The sequence below is a fragment of the Anas acuta genome, chromosome 4 (genome assembly GCF_963932015.1).
Source record: "Anas acuta chromosome 4, bAnaAcu1.1, whole genome shotgun sequence".
NCBI classification, from domain to species: Eukaryota; Metazoa; Chordata; class Aves; order Anseriformes; family Anatidae; genus Anas; species Anas acuta.
The window spans coordinates 57,901,111-57,917,974 of NC_088982.1; the positions used below are offsets into that span (position 1 = coordinate 57,901,111).

At 33.6% G+C, this 16,864-nt stretch overlaps 1 long non-coding RNA gene across 4 annotated transcripts in view; it reads right to left on the reverse strand.

Moving 5' to 3' along the window:
* Nucleotides 1-6,490, reverse strand: part of LOC137856257 (uncharacterized) — a 62,686-nt gene extending 56,196 nt beyond the window's left edge. For 2 of the 4 annotated variants that reach the window (XR_011096316.1, XR_011096313.1), the window contains exon 1: nucleotides 3,489-6,490. This is a non-coding gene — a long non-coding RNA (uncharacterized lncRNA). The other 2 variants (XR_011096314.1, XR_011096315.1) reach the window with 2 other exon arrangements.
* Nucleotides 6,491-16,864: the final 10,374 nt, after the last annotated feature.

Here is a 16,864-nt window from a genome sequence, read left to right on the forward strand (position 1 = left end):
AATTTTTATTATATTGAATTAATTGCTACACCTTGATAAGTATCCTTTTCTCCAAAGACTTTGGATTCTTATTAAATTTATTTTCTTAAGAGGAATTTCTAAGGCATAGGATATTTTTATAATCTATATAACTTGTGAGAAACTGAAAAATTTTAATCAAAATAGTCTGTGTTTTCTGCAGAGTACAATATATATAAAATTGATGAAAAATATATTTAAATCACATACTTTGTATGTCTCATTAGTTATGTTTATTGTTGAAGATTCGTAAGCTGCTACAGCATCACCAAAAGTATCCAAAGAAATAGCCGTCTGATATGTTTATATTCCCGAGGTCAGCTCTAGTAATCCATCCTTACCTCAGTGCACAGCAATATTTAGAGTTTGAAGAAAACATATTGCAGTATTAAAGATTTACAAGTACATTTGTAAGAATGTGGACAAATTATTAGCTATTCTGCACATTAAATATGAATAATATAAGATATCCACCCAATGCCAGAATCTCTTCTCTGTACTAAATTTCACCGAGTTAACTCTAACAAAATTAAGATCAAAGACTAGATTAATTTCATCTGGTTGCTAACTGCAACACAGGGAGAAAAGAGCCAGTTCTTCTAAGATGAAGGGACTAATAGTCTGAAAAGAAGTACCAGGACTTATTCACTGCACTTATTAATGACATGGAAAATGTTGATCAATGAGGTGACAAAAAGTGCAAATTCTATTAAATCATTTCAGTTTTCATTTTTATGAAGCACTTCAGGGTGAGTTACTTAGGCTGTGTGGTGACAGGAGAGAGGATAAAGACAAACATTAAGAAGAGCTTTTTAAACTATATGACAATAATTAACTGGAGATACCACCCCATTTTAGCTCTAGTAAATACTCCTGAGCTAGCTCTACCACTTCTCTACTGTGTTGGAAAGAATATATGTTTTAAGCCTTCTTTTCCACAGATTTGTATTACAAAGCAGCCACAGCATGCTTTTTGATGTGCTCTTCTTCTTAATTCCTACTAGACTGACAGGAACTGAGTCCTACCTACAGATAAGTGGTTCAACCTTTGTTACTTACATATTTTGACCTTGGTTTTCCTCTTTACTATGCAGGATTCTGAACAATACAAATTCTACTTGAGACAGATTTGCCTGTGAATGATTGCAGCTGTTTGATCAATGTCATTGTGTACCATCCCTGTCTGGTAGACGCATCATAGGCCCTTCACCTGGAATTTGGAAGAAACCTGAAGCAGCTAAAAGGCCAAATAATTTTGATATTATTAAAGATATGGTTATTCTGTTCTAGTCATCTGAAATACATGTAGACCAGTAGGTCTGTAAATTCCAGTGGAATTTCTGGTTCCTGCCATGTATTGAATTGCCTTTGAAACACATCTGTGTAAGGAATTATTGCAAGACAATGTTCAAGTCTACTGTTGACCGCAAGTTTCTCTCATGGTTACCTAATGCAGAAAAGCTTTGCTTCCAAGAAGTAACTTTCTCATTTCTCATAACACTGTATAAAACATTTACCTTATGTTTTTTGTTCCTTTATGTAGGGATCTTGTATAAAGATAGGTATTTTTTCCCCTCCTATTTTTTTATCCTCTGGAACGATGTTTTTAAGATTAATCCAAAGAAATTTGACTACTGATCGAAATAAGACAGATTTTTGGAATGGAAACATGCTATTTCAAAAGGATACAGCAGCTCTGTTTGATCAGACTGCTTGACCAGTCAGACAGACCATACAGACAACACAACAGATACATATAATTAGCTGGTCTGATGTGGAATCTAAACAAGGAATCTAAATTCTATATTCATATGGATATAACCTACCTTGTTGCATCAATACAGAGCAATGAAGATTAAAACTGAAAATGGTTTTCTGGAAGGATATATGAAACCCATGCACAATAAGCAAAAATATGCAATTCATCTCTTTTGTATACCAGTAAATTCTTTGTTTGGTAAGATTATTTCTGAGGCATCCAGAGATTGTGCTGCGTCGCAAAGTTAAAGAATCAATTATAGTATTTTAAGTCTGGTCCCAGTGGTGACTCTAAAACACTTAAACTGGATTTTTTATTTTCACTTTCTGATATGGAGAGATTTCCTAGTATCATAACAACATCTTTTACACACATTTGCATACACTATTTTGAACTTTCTTTAAAGAAATAAATGATAATATCTCATACATATTTTTCAAATACATACATATTTCTCAAATGCATTCTTGGGTTGCATAAAAGATGCATTTAAATGCTAAAAATAATGAGCTTTATTTTTTTTTTTTTTTTATATACTACCCTTCCTGGAAAATAAAACAGTCACATTTAAGCCACATGACAGAAGGACAAGTTATCCTGAGTATATTAAAAAGAAAAAAAAAGTGTGTAGTGAAACAATTTATAGTAAAAACAGTGTGTGGATTTCATTGTAAATTAGGCTTTTGTAAAAAACAATATTGTTTCTGAAGATCAAAGAAAGGTGGTTTCTGTGCTGCCTTGTGTAATGTCTTCCTATTTTAGGTGTGATCATTCCTAGTTATGTCTTGCTACATCCCTGCTATTAGATGTCAAACTAACGTCAAATCATTTATACTACTCAGTGGAGAAGAAATGCTTTCGAAGAGTGGTAAAGAGCATATAAAGATAGCTACCTACATTTTATCAAAACCTAGAGAAGCCAAACTCTATGTATTGACTAATGGAATATTATTTTGCCTAGACAAAATTTTGTAGGAATTTGCCACAAAGACCTAATGCCCAAGAAATGGTGTTAGGACCACTTTGCTGGCTTGATTCTTAATAATGAATTAAGATGCATTAGAGATTCATTGAGATTAAGAACATTGCAGAGTGCTGGTCGTATTGTTGCTTAAGGCAACCTTAAAATTTATTATTGCATGCATAGGAGCAACCACAAGATTTAGTATCAGATTTTCCAGCCAAGTATGTAGATTAGATAACGTTCTGGGCAGTATCTGGGGAAAGAGGAAAATGTTTCCATTTAAAATAGGAACAGATTGATACTTTAGAGGGTAGTTCCTTTAATTTGTGTAAAAAACTCTGCAGCCAAGCTAATATATATATATCTTTTTTTTTTTTTTTTAATTATAGGGTAGAGTACTACCATTACTCACTGCAAAATCTGAATCTTTCTTGCGTAGAATAGGTTAGTCATAATTCTTCCATATTTCAGATAGTGTTTGAATCACTTACCTTTTTAGTGTCCAAAAAGTAAGAGCTGGAATACAGTCTCAGGGAACAGCTGCTCAGTTCACATATTTTAAATAAGGACTGAAGGAATTTATTGATTTACAAATCACACTAATTAACTCACAATCAGTGAGCTATAAATTCAGGATTAATATGAGCCACAAAGCATATTGAAACCACAGCACTAGACACTTACAAATTGTAAACAAACATTTATAAACACCCTTCTTAAATATTTTTTAAAAATTCAATTACACACACATAGATGTAGCTTACAAGCGTCCTCCCATTTCTCATGGAAACACAGGTATCTGCATTTCCACACAGCTCTGGTTAGAAACAGTTGCTTCGACTTTGCAAGCATATACATTTCTCCTCTTAACCCACTAATTCATGAGAAAGCACCATTTGAACTCACACACACATTCACCTGATGTGTGGGTCCCAGGTGTTACCCACCAAGTCATCAGTCCCAACCACATGTGGGCTTCTTGCAGTGTCCATCAGAGTGGTTGCTTTGACCCGGGCAGAGTTTGGAAAGTGACTTCAGGCAGCATCAAAACAGATTTTCACTGCTGCTGCCTCCAATCCAATGTGGTCTCTCCACACCATTATGAATTTTCATGCTTGTTTTATACTTGTGTTCAAGCAAACTCCTCCTTTGTTTCAAAACTCTCCCTGTAGTTTCCCACTTACTGTTCAATCTCACTGGTTGTCAACATCCCCCAGAAACCTTTTGGGGCAAAGGCCCTCTCTGACAGTTTTGGGTCTGTTCACACTTTTGTTCCTTCCTTAAGAGTTCATGCTGTCAAAAGTGGGCTTGCCGGCACTCCCAGAGAGTCCATTCACTATTATATGTTTGCTTGCATCAGGATAATTTTATTTTTTTTAAAGAAGAAAAAAAAAAAAAAGAAACATGACTAGAAGCAGAAAAAGATAAGCAGAATTTGAGCTGTGCTAAAAATGGCCCAGAAATATACTAATAACATTATTTTATTTCTGAAAAGAACTATTTTTTATTATATATTATTATTATTATACTCTTGGGTCTCATGTGAATGTATCCATATTTATGTATACGTATACATGCATACACACACTCTATACACTCTATTTCTTCATTTGTGTTGCTTATCTCCACATAAAAAACCAAACAATATGTTTCAAATCAAAGATGTATAGTCAGTGTGAATGATGTTCTGACTGCTGACATGCTACCATTTCAGTACTGTTATTACTGTATCTCTACATTCATTTTTTTTTTCTGAATACCTGACTTTACCTTCTCTGAAGGAGTAAGTCATGTTTATCATAAGTTTCACAAATAACTGTAGAATTGCCTTGTGCTGAGTCCCACCAACTAGTTGTAATTCTGTAAATAAATCCTGGGGTATATGAGATCGTAGCTCATATTGTCTATGAGACATGTATGGAAAAAATGGCATTTTCATTCTTTATTGATAATACCATACTTTGTTGAGAGTTATGAAAAAGGCAGAACTATAAATTAGCTTTAATCAGCCAAGAGGAACAGCAGGTGACAGGATGCACATTAAGGTGTCACTTACTGCAAATACTATCTTTCAATTTGAAATAAATGGAAATAAAAGGAACTTTTGCTATGGAATGAAATATACATTATTGCAATTCTGGCAGAAGAGTTTGGTTTATTTGCTGGTGAATAGAAATGGCAATTATTTACATATGTCCTTAGATTCTTTAAAGATCTCTCATTTAATACATATGTATGATCATTTATATTCCATTTCATTTTCCAGAAATTTTCCACAAAAATTCTCAGATTTTACAGGCATTGTGTTATTTGTCCATATAAGAAGACTAAGATAAAAGCCTTTCTGTAAATGCTTGCTGATCACTGCTCACAAGCTGTTCATCTTCCCTCATTCCTCTATTCCTCTGCCTGAATTAGACTGATTTGCACTTCATCAATTATCTTTTTTTTTTTAATTTATTTCTCTACATTTTTCATTTTATTTTCTATAAGTGATGGAATTCAAACTCGTTAATGTTTAAATTGGACTTGAAAGACCCTTGATTATAATTTAAATTCGTGCATGTTTAAACTGGACATGTAAGAGCCTCGATTTTGCTACCTATATGGACAACATTCACACTTCATCTCTTTTGATGAACATCTCTTTTTTATTAGACAGTATCTTAAGTAAGATACTAACTTTATGTTTTGAAAGTATCTAAGTATCTATTTGAAAGTATCATCATTGTAAAAGGTCTATATGAAAAAGTATCTGCCATATCAGATATCTTAGCCATGGATACTGAAATCAAATTGTACTACAATGTGGCTGTCTTGAACAGCATTTCTAAAGGGATGTAGGTATTTATAAAAGGTATGTAATCTGTAAAATCTTTTCCCATATAAAAGAAATATTTACACCTTTCTCAGACTTCCTATCTATAACTATTGATCCGGGAAACATACTGCTGCTATTAAGTAATATCTAATTCCTTTTATAGCCTCATATTTTTGTCCAGCTTAAATAACGAACTGAGATTTACCATTACCATAATGAACAAAATCTTGATTTATTCCACAGCACCTATTCTGACATAAATTTTCATTGGCAGACTGGATTTTCAGCATGGAAATATAATAATGAAAATGTGTACAAAGAATGTAAACCTCACTAAATGAAAAGTTAGGACAGTACCAAAAATATCAAGGATAGGTGAAGGAAGGAGATCAGACTCATAAAAATACCTCTAAACTAAGTCAGAGTAAGCTACTCACTTTCTCATAAAGACTTGTTTAAAAAGGCCAGTGACTCATTATACTTCATAAATATTGCTTTGTCCTGCGAAAATCTACTGAAGTCAAAGCTGTTTCTCAAAAAGATCTGTAAGACTTAATTAGATCTCTAAGATTAAATATAATCAAACCTCATTATTGGAAAGCACTTGGCATCATGATATAGGTTCCTGTGTCATGTGCACAATACAGTGCCCAAGGTAGCTCAAACCAATTCCGTTATTGTAACACTGGTTCTGTTCACCTAAACTGAATAGGTCGGTAATGTAACCAAACAACTTGTGATATATTGAGTTAGCTTGGGCATCTAACACTCCTGAACAGTGTTGTTCAAAGATAATCTCAATTTTTACTTCTGTTACACTGCAAGTATCAAGTCCATTTGAGTACAAGGGTTATGTTACTGGAGTTAGTTTATAATGAAATCATTAACATTTCTAAATTTTACATGCTCCTCAGAAGGAAGAAAGAATGTATACATATATGTATATCATATATATATATGATATAACAAATCATTTCAATAATAGAATGAATGAATGTGCTTTTTCCAAGCTTAATCTGAGCCCCCTTAAACTAGCTGAAAGACTAGGTGAAAATAGTTCACAAGCTTTTTAAAATAGCTTTAACATGTCATTATGTGACAAAGTAGAACTAGAACCTTAATAAATTACATTGAAGCTCAGATGTCTGTTGGCTTATCTGCGTTATCTGTAGGTATCAGTCAGATAGACTTTCAATTTTTAGATGCATTGCTGCCCATTGGAACACCTAAATTTATGTACATACTTTGTAGCCTTTTTATGAGTAGACCTAAATGCTTCCGGAAGAGAATAACAGATATTAATGCCATTCAGGAAGTAAGCGACTTCCTCCATTTTGCTTTTCCATCCTGAAAGGAAAAGACACGTGAAGTTCAAATTAAAAAGAGTTTACCTGTTTTTCTTTTTCTATTCAGCCTGCAAACAGAAAAAAAAAATCAGTCATTAATACAATTTTATTATATGTGTCTGGTCACCTGAAAAGAAATAGTCCATTTAAACTAGTCCAGTCAAACTTACCTGTAAAAGAAATTAAACTCCACATTCAACAAAGCATAAAAATTCCCAGGAGGGGCATAAAAAACTTTTTCTTTTTTCCAAACAAGAAAGATTTGTTTTTGTTAATACACAGAAAACATTGTAATAGAGAAGAAAATTTATGTAATTTTCCCTTCTACTTCAAGAATTTGTTTGATTGCATTGATAGCAAGAAAACTTTGTAGTTTTCTGTCAGTACAACAGTAATGTTGTACATGATAGAAAAATTACTTCAATTTTCATGACATCCTTAAATCCAGAAGTTGCAGAAGATTCTATTCCTCATTATATTCTCTTCGTTTTTCTCACAGAATTTACACTTATAGTAGAACAATGATATCTATGTCATATTTACTCCTATGTCTCCTATTTATTAACATAGCTCCATCATCTTTGAGTTGTTGCAATTGTGTTCAATATTGGAAAAAAATAATACTGTACAGTTTCATTTACATAGAAAGATGTAGCAACAATTTAATTGTTCACCACCCAGGGAATGCATACAATCTTTTGTTTTTCAGTCCTCTTTCCCAGCTCTAAGCTTTTTCATGGAAAAAAATTAAAATAATAATAATAAAAAAAATCAGCAAAATCCAGTGTTTATCTTGTTGAAATGTTTGCGTTCCAGGGAACTTGTGAAAAATAGAGACTGTATTAAAAAGGTTATTACTATTTTCAGTTTACTAAACTGAGTACGTAGGTAGAAGTACATTTTAAAGGAAAAAAGAAAAAAAAAAAAAAAAAAAAAGGCTCCAAAATGTTTACAGTGCAATAAACACTTCCATGATACTATGTAGGTCACATAGCATAAGTTACATGAACAAAATGTAAAATTGACATGAACAAAATGTAAAATTATTTAATAACCTTCTGTAGAATAACTCTATGTTAGCCAGCCTCAGATTTGTTCAGGAGAACTGAATCTGCTTTCCAGTGTTTCCAAAGACCAGCATTCACTTTCAATGTGAAAATTAAATTTCTTTTTAGTGATCCTCTGAAATACATTTTCAATAACAATAAAATCCATTTCTTACCTCTCCTCTAATCAATACGTCCCAAAAGTAGATGAATTTTCCACAGGTCTCTCTGACTAGGTATTTATGTTCATTCATAAATATCTGAATGATAATCTGCTTCTCCAGAAATTAGTATATGTGTCTGATTTCTTATGCAGAAGAAACTATTAAAGTACCTTTCATAAGTAATTTTAAAGTAAATTATCTTCTACTTTGAGCTGTTTTGCACTCAGTGTTGAATAATATTTAACTTTTAATTTTGTCTATTAAATTCTTTAGAAAGAACTGGAACTCATGGGAGAGGCAGAAGTACCATCCTGTTTGGATAATCAAGTATTATTTTAGATGCTGTTTATCTAGATACTAAGTATAATGAAAAATGGAAAATAGGGAACTTGTTGCAGGGCCAGCACATGGTTCTCATATTAAAAGTACGGTTAATTTACAAAAATTATTTATGAAAATGCCTTCAACATTGCTATCTTTAGAACTGTCAGAATGTTGTAAAACAAAAGGAACTGTGGAAATACACAATCACAGAATTTTCTAGGTTGGAAGAGACCTCAAGATCATCGAGTCCAACCTCTGACCTAACACTAACAAGTCCTCCACTAAACCATTTCGCTAAGTTCAACATCTAATTGTATTTGACAAAGAATGGAAAAGTAGATAAGCTTAATTTTTAAATTTCAGTTCAAAAATGTGTTTAAAAATATTTAAATATGTTGCATACTGAGAGCTTGAACATTAACACACACACCATTGTTCTTTTTTTCAAATAGACTTGGATTTTTTTCATAGGGTTTTTCATTTTCATAGGGCTGTCCTCCTTCTCAAATGTAGACCTAAGACTACATTTAGTTTAACTCACTTTAAAAAGAGGAGTCTTTATGAGCACAATAATCACAGTAAATCTTACTCTAAGATACAGAAGAAATGAAGAAAGAAGAAAAAATGAGAAAAAAAATTTTGAACTTTGAAACTTTAAATAATAAAATATATACCTACTTGTTATTGGGGTTATTTTCAATTAATTTTTACTTTGCAGAAATGCTTTGGGAACAAGGAAATGTGTGATACTGTTAATCTCTATTTATAGATCCAAAATTCAGTTTCATTGGGACACACCAAAATGGCTACTAAACCCTTTTAATCTATATATTAAATCTATATCTTCCTTTCCTAAATCACTGTAATGTAAATTCATATATTCAGTATGAAAGTGAGAGAGACCATTTTTCATACAGATGTCATATCTCTTTTGCAATACACTGCTATAATACCTGACACAAAGCTTTATAGAAATAGCTAGGCAAGCACACATGCCAGAAGCTGCATAACTGTTTTAGTGCAATACCCCACTTAATATAACCAGATTACTTCCACTACTGTGTCTAAAAGTAGTGCCAATGTGTTATATAAATATATCCAAGTTTAACATGCACAGGGAATCCAGTTAATCTAAAATAAATGTCATATTTCTAATCAAATAGAATAGTTCAAGGATTTTATACATAGCCTGTATAGTCCTTGATATCCTTCAAGACTGAAAATTGTTTCTAATAGTATCATCTCAGAATTTTTCCCTTATTCAGTGTGAATTAGCCTGCATAGGGGACAATTCAAAGGTAGTCCAGGGACATCCACAGAAACCACTTTAGCATAAGCTAAAGTAATTGTACACAATTTTGCAAGACATAATTCCCTTTGAATTCTCACTTTCAGGAATTCATTACTTTTAGCCTGCACAAAGCAGGCATATATATTCATATTAAAGATGGTTTAGCTGTGCACATACATAGCACACATACAGAATGCCTATGCTTAATCGATGTGCATCACACTTTGCATAGAACAAAAGCAAAGTCCAACAGCATATTCTGGATATATTGCAAACATAGGATAAGTACCCAAATCTGATGGACTTTTGCCCAAAATAAAGCAAACATACTAATTGTTTTGTAATTTAAGTATTGTAAAAAGGGAACAAAGGACAATGTTTTTAATCTCCAGGAAAATAAATAAATAAATTGTAAATATTTATTATTGAATGGGAAATACAAACATTTTGAGTGGAAATTTTAGGGGTTTTTATTAATGATAAAAGAAAATATATATATATATCCTATTAAAAGACAGTGATTTTCTTATTGTTCCCAGATACAGTAAGTAATACTGAAAATTCACATCTTCCAGATTTCACCAGTGGCAACTGCAATGCTTGTTTTCCAATATAAACCAAACAACAGGAATAGGAAATTACAAGCTCTGTGTCTTTCTGTTTACCTTCAAAAAACAAATGATAATAAGAAGAATAAATCTTCATAGAACTAATATGAGCTTCTTCACAGAACTTCCTTTGGCACATAAAATCTTTCTTGGCTCAAAAACTTGTCCACTTTTTATGCAAAACCTAAGAGAGAAAAGAGAATATTTTCTTAATTTTGTTAATACATTTTAAAACTTAATTTTGTTGATTAAGGAAAAATCAGTTTAGAAAAAAGACATTCAGAGCAGAATAACCTGGTTAGGGGCACACTTGTATTCTTTGTCTCACCAAATAAACTTGTGGTGGTTTTACCGTGCTCGGCAGCTAACCCCCACAACCGCTCTCTCACTCGCCCTCTTTTTAGATGAGGAGGGGGAGAAGTAAAGCAAAGAACAACTCATGGGTTGACATAAAGATAATTTAATTAAAGGGAAATAATAATAATAATTAAATAAAGATTATTATGAACTAAACAATTTAACTAAAGGGAAATAAAAAGGGAAAGGGGAAAAGGGAGGGGGAAAGGGAAAATAAAAAGAAGGGAGGAAAACAAACAAATAAAATAAATGAAGGCTATGTGGAAGTGCAGAGGAAAGAAATTACTCTCTACTTCCCACAAATGAGCAATGATTAACCACGTCCTTGAAGCAGGGCCTCAACGCACGTAGCCGGTGTTCGGGAGGAGGACTGACGTTTTCACAACAAGAGCCCACCCCTCCCCTCTTCTTCCTGTTTCCACCTTTTATTGCTGAGTGTGACATCCCATGGTATGGAATATCCCTTTGGTTGGTTTAGGTCAGCTGCCCTAGTGATGTATCTCTTCTCACTTTTTGCCCACCCCCTAGGAGGGTTAGAGAGAGGCCCGATGCTGTGCCAGTACCGCTCAGCAGTAGACACAACACTGGTGTGATAACACTGCTGTTCCAGCTACAAGTGCAGAGTACGGCACTGTATGGGCTGCTGCAGGGAAAGTTAACATTCCAGCCAGACCCAGTACAAAACTTTAAAAATATATAATCTGTAGGTTACATTCTCCAAATAAAATCTATTTACAATTTCTAAACAGAAACTCTTTTCTTTACAGTTTCTAAAACAGTTTCTAAAATCACAGCACTTTTCTTTGTTTAATGAACCCAAAGGTATATCCTATAAATTACTTAATGAAAGATTTGTAAGTTCTAAGAAAGAGAAGTACTGTTTATTAAATATTTCTAATAAAATAAAAGGGATATCGTCATTGTAAATCATCTTAGATTTTTGTTTTTACTGAAGAAGTTATTTGTTAAGCTTCTTTCTTTATTTGTTTAGAGATATATGTTTGATGAAAATGCCAAAGATTTTATATCAACTGTTCAATGCCTCACTCAGAGTGATGGCTTCTGTGTGTCAATAACAAGTATTGCCCCTGAACTCCCAATCATCTCAGGCATCAGAATGCTGGCATCAGTAGCATATTTCTGGGCTGCCAGAGTAATCAAGTACTGCATACTCCCAAATAACAAATGACTTTTGTCAAGTGTGCCTCTTATTCAAAAACAAAACAACAACAACAACAAAAACAAAGTCCTTATTTCTTCCTTCTTTGTAGGACTTTGTTGGAAGTATGAGTAGTGCTTTGGGATTATCATAATTTGTGTAATTCTAAATGCAGGATAACATTCCCTTGCAATCATACCTGCAACCTCCATTTGTTTATAGCTTTGTATTTTTCAGGATATTTTAACTTCAGAATATGTGATGGCATTATTAGGTACAATGATAATATTTTGAAATCATCTCTCCTAACCTAGTCAGACTTTCACAGAATGCCTTGATCGGAGAGCAAAATTAAGTCACCTCTGTTACTCTCAGTTCTATGCTCAAGTCCTGATGCCACAAATCACCAGCATTACTCTCCCATAGCAATTCCTGTCTTTTTTTGAGAAATCCATAACAGGTTAGATAATGCTGTTATAAACAGTAAGTCTGACTTTAAACACAAAAGGAAAAAATCTGGGGTGACTAAACTAGAATATACAGTTTACAAAATCTATAGAAAAGAGAGAAGATTCATGAGGTAAGATGATGTGTTTAATTTTTCTCTGAAAATGCTTTTGTTTTATTTTGTGAGCCTATTCCTTATGTTTAATGAGATAGTAGTATCACAAATTTATGAATAACAAATTAAAACAAAAACGAAAACAACTATGGTAATCTGTGCAAACAGAATGAATCAATCAAAAGGGTTACATGATGAATTAATATCACTGTAACTACACATTTAATTCTGTAACAATATTACCACTGTGTATACATATCTGTTTTTTTTTTTTTTTTTTTTTTTTTTTTTTAAGTTATAGCCTTTAAAATCATGGTATGTCTTTTCATAATATAAATTCTTTCATTTAATGGATTGGTTGCTAATCTAATCTGTAAACACAGTGTAGGTGAATAGCTGTTGCAGCCAATGATTTTTACTTATCTTCTGTCTGTTTCAGTATCTGTGCCTATTTCATATAATTAAGAATAGTGATAATCTGATGCAAAGTGTTCGTTTTTCTGTTAGAAAACCCAAGGGAGAAAAAAGTTAATCAGGGAGAGGGAAGGTCAAAACAAAACAAAAGTCCTAGAAAACTCAGGAAAACTTCAACACCACCATCATATAAGAACTACCAGAAAATGTTTTAAAGCTAAAGAGAACAATTGTCATACCAGCAGATGTGAGTTATAGAAGAAGGGAATAATAGGTGACAGTGGAGCTATGAACAGGAAACTACTTGGCAAGGCTGAATGTCGTTGAAAGACCACCTACTCTTGGTGGCTTACATGTCAAGGAATTGTTGCAGACAGAGTGTTTTCAATTTTGACACAGCAGATATGCATGGGACTTACAAAGTAAAAAAAAATAAAAAAATAAAAATTTACACTAAACCACATCAAGAGTGGAACAGCTACTAGCAAGCCCCTGCCTGTTTCTGGCATATGTAAGTTATCTGCTATGGTTGTTAGACAGTGTCTGGTGGAAACCAATTATACCAAAGAAAAACCCACCAAATTCTTCTCTTCTTCCTTCACTAACCCAGTTAACCAACTGTACTTCCTTCATATCAGTATGAAGATGACAATAGTAAGACTAAAAATGTTATGAAAGGGAATTTTAAAGCAGAGTATAAAATCACAGGCTGAGATATTATTGTGGGTTGCTGAAGTTATGTGATATGAACACACTGAGAACACTTTCTTCCTGGCAATGTTAAACAGTATCCTATGAGGGAATTATGACCTGTATTTGTGTTTTTTGTTTGTTTGTTTGTTTGTTTGTTTTTGAGACAAGGAGGTTTTTCTGAACAACTTAGTAATGAAAATTTACAGTTATATTATGTGATCTATAATTTAGTTCTGACAAAGTCACAACCAAATTGACTTCAATATCCTTTAAGAGGCCATTGAGAACTGTGAGGTACTGTGTTCATAACCACTGTAGGTGAAATCCTGTGCTGTGAGGCAAGGTCTCACCAAGACCTTGTCTTCTTGTGCAGACTGCATCAGAGAGCAAGACAGAGCTTGTACATTTAGCAATTTTCCCTGCATGGGGGCAATATAGCATAGCTAAAAGGTACTATTTGCCATAGAAAATTCTTATTTATCATCTTTTATATGATCGTTTTCTGCAGTTACAGCTAAATACTGTATTTATCCTAGTGCCATCATTTTCTGCCATTATGTTTGTGAAGATCCTTGGTAACTTGACTGATGGCAGCAGGAAAGAATGCTTGGTGATTTTCTATGCCCCTTAACTGAAGTTCAGTGTTATATATACTGATCCTTATTAGCTTTTATCTGGCTAACTGAAGTTGGAGTTAGTCCAATTAACTTTCAAATTTTGGACCAATAAAAAAGGTAATATAGACAACAACCTCATATTTCAAAGCTCAAGAAATGATCTGATTGGTTCAGGCCATTGAATCCAGTGTCCTCTTCAGTGTACAATTGTCGTAGTTTAACCCGGCTGGCAGCTAAACACCACACAGCTGTTCACTCACCTTCCCCCCTCCCTCTCTGAGATGGGGAAGAGAAATGGGAAAGTGAAGCCCGTGAGTTGAGATAAAGACTGTTTATGAAGACGGGAAAATAATAACAATAATAAAAATAATCATTATAATAGTACTACTAATAATAATGTGTACAAACAAGTGATGCACAATGCAATTGCTCACTGCCTGCTGACTGATACCCAGCCTAACCCTTAGCTGTCCAGCCCCCCTCCCCTGGCTAGCCACCCCTATATATTGTTTAGCATGACGTCAGATGGTATGGAATACCCCTTTGGCTAGTTTGGGTCACCTGTCCTGGGTCTGTCCCCTCCCAGCTTCCCAGTACCCCCAGCCTGCCCGTTGGCAGGACAGAGCAAGAAGCTGAAACGTCCTTGGCTTGGTGTAAGCACTGCTCTGCAACAATTAAAACATCAGGGTGTTACCAGCACTCTTCTCATCCTAAGCCAAAACATAGCATTCTACCAGCTACTAGGAAGAAAATGAACTCTGTCCTAACTGAAACCAGGACAACAATACTCTTATTGTACCTTGTGCTTAACATCAAAGAAAAAGTATATCATATCATATCATATCATATCATATCATATCATATCATATATTAATGTTGAGATATGCCTACTTTGGTTAAGTTCCACATCATGCTATTAAGGTGGTCTATTTAGGACACCAAAATACTTTAACATTTTAGTTCATGTCAGTTCATCCAAGGTCCTGCCAGTGTCCTTGTTGAAGGGACAAAGAGGAAACAGAAACATGTTCTATTTTCCCTTACTTAAAAAAATAAAAAAATCATCCACTACATTCTCTGATGAACAAAAGATGCAGGAATAATCTGAGAACTTTAAATCATAAAAACAGCACAAAATAAAAATCAGTTCTCAAACTTATAATGTAAAAATGCTCTGCTTAAATAACAGCATTCTGAAATCCAAGAGCTCAATGCAGCTGTCTCCCCAAGAAAATAAATAATTAAACAAACAAATGAATAAATAAGTAAAAGCCTTACTGTTGATGGTAAAAAGACAGAATAAAACTATATGGTGAAACAGTATTTAAACTGATGATTTTCAATGAGTTCATCGGCCTTAGTGACTACTGAAATCATAAGTGGTATAGTACGTCTATTCCCAAAGAATGTTCTTCTCTTAAAAAAATCTTTTCTGTAATATTTCTAAAATTAAACTACTTCCTAGGTATGATCCACTGAAACGAAAGGAAATCAGCAGGCTTAATTTTCTGTTTTCTTGCTCATTATACTGTCTTGTTTTTGAACTGATGTATTTGAATTTATTTTAATAGAAATGCCGAATAGAAGTAAATTGAGGCTACTGTAATATAACATTTTGTGAACACTTTATTTTTCATTTACATCACTGCAATCAGAAATAAGAAATAAGAAATAAATTTGAAACTCAGACTTAAACCATCTTCAATTCACTTCTAAATTAAGCTACCTTAATGTCATAATCTGAGTTTCATCAGTTTTGTTCAGGGAAATTAACTTTCAAGGATAAACTGGTTTAGAAGGAATAAAAATAGTGCTATTTTTATTTTCAGTCTGATTACAGTGAAGTAGAGATGCCTGAATGACTGATAAATGTGTTGTTTCAATAGTTCTTTAGCAGTTCAGAGTGAGGTATCTCCATTTCAATAATTCTTTAGCAGCTCAGAGTGAGGCATCTCAGTTTCATGAACCATATAGCCATTTTAGTCTGGCAGTGTGTCCAAGTTAATGAGCCTGATGAAAAACAGCTTAGCTGAGGTATGGAATTTTACTAAATAAAAAGCTTCTAGACTGCAGATTATTTAACCCGAACTGGCTAGATGCTCAATCCAATTGATACTAAGTACAATTTCTCTTAGTTTAGGAGCAATTTAAAAAGAATTAGTGCATGAATCATTGTACCAGCCTGTTTTACAGCTACCATATCTCTCATTCTTTGTAAAAAGATATGGCTTATTTAATCCAAAATGTATGTAAAAGTGTATCGAGAAATTCAAAATTTAGTAAATCATTGCTGAAATTTCTCCAATACTCTATTGACTTTCATGTTAATTGTTCCTTGGGGGGAGGGGGGGGGAGGAGAGAAGCCTTAAATAACCACCAGATAGATTGTTGGTGGTGATAAATAACCACCAGGTAGATAGAATAGTCTACCACCAATGGCAGATTGTTTTATCTGCCATTTCTTTTCAGAAATACTGCACAATGGAACTGACAGTACCAGGCTTGTTTTAACTGGGATTCTGATCCATGGACAGTCAGTGGAGAGGTCAACCATGGCCAGTCAGGGCTGGTAGTGTCCTTACAGCCCTGAGAAAAGAATGAAAGAAGGACATGGTGAAAGAGCATCAGGAGTTTATACTGCACAGTCACTGGTAAAAACAATTTGTTTTAATCTTACCTAGATGAAGATCAATTTACAGTGTCTCTACAGGAACAGATAGA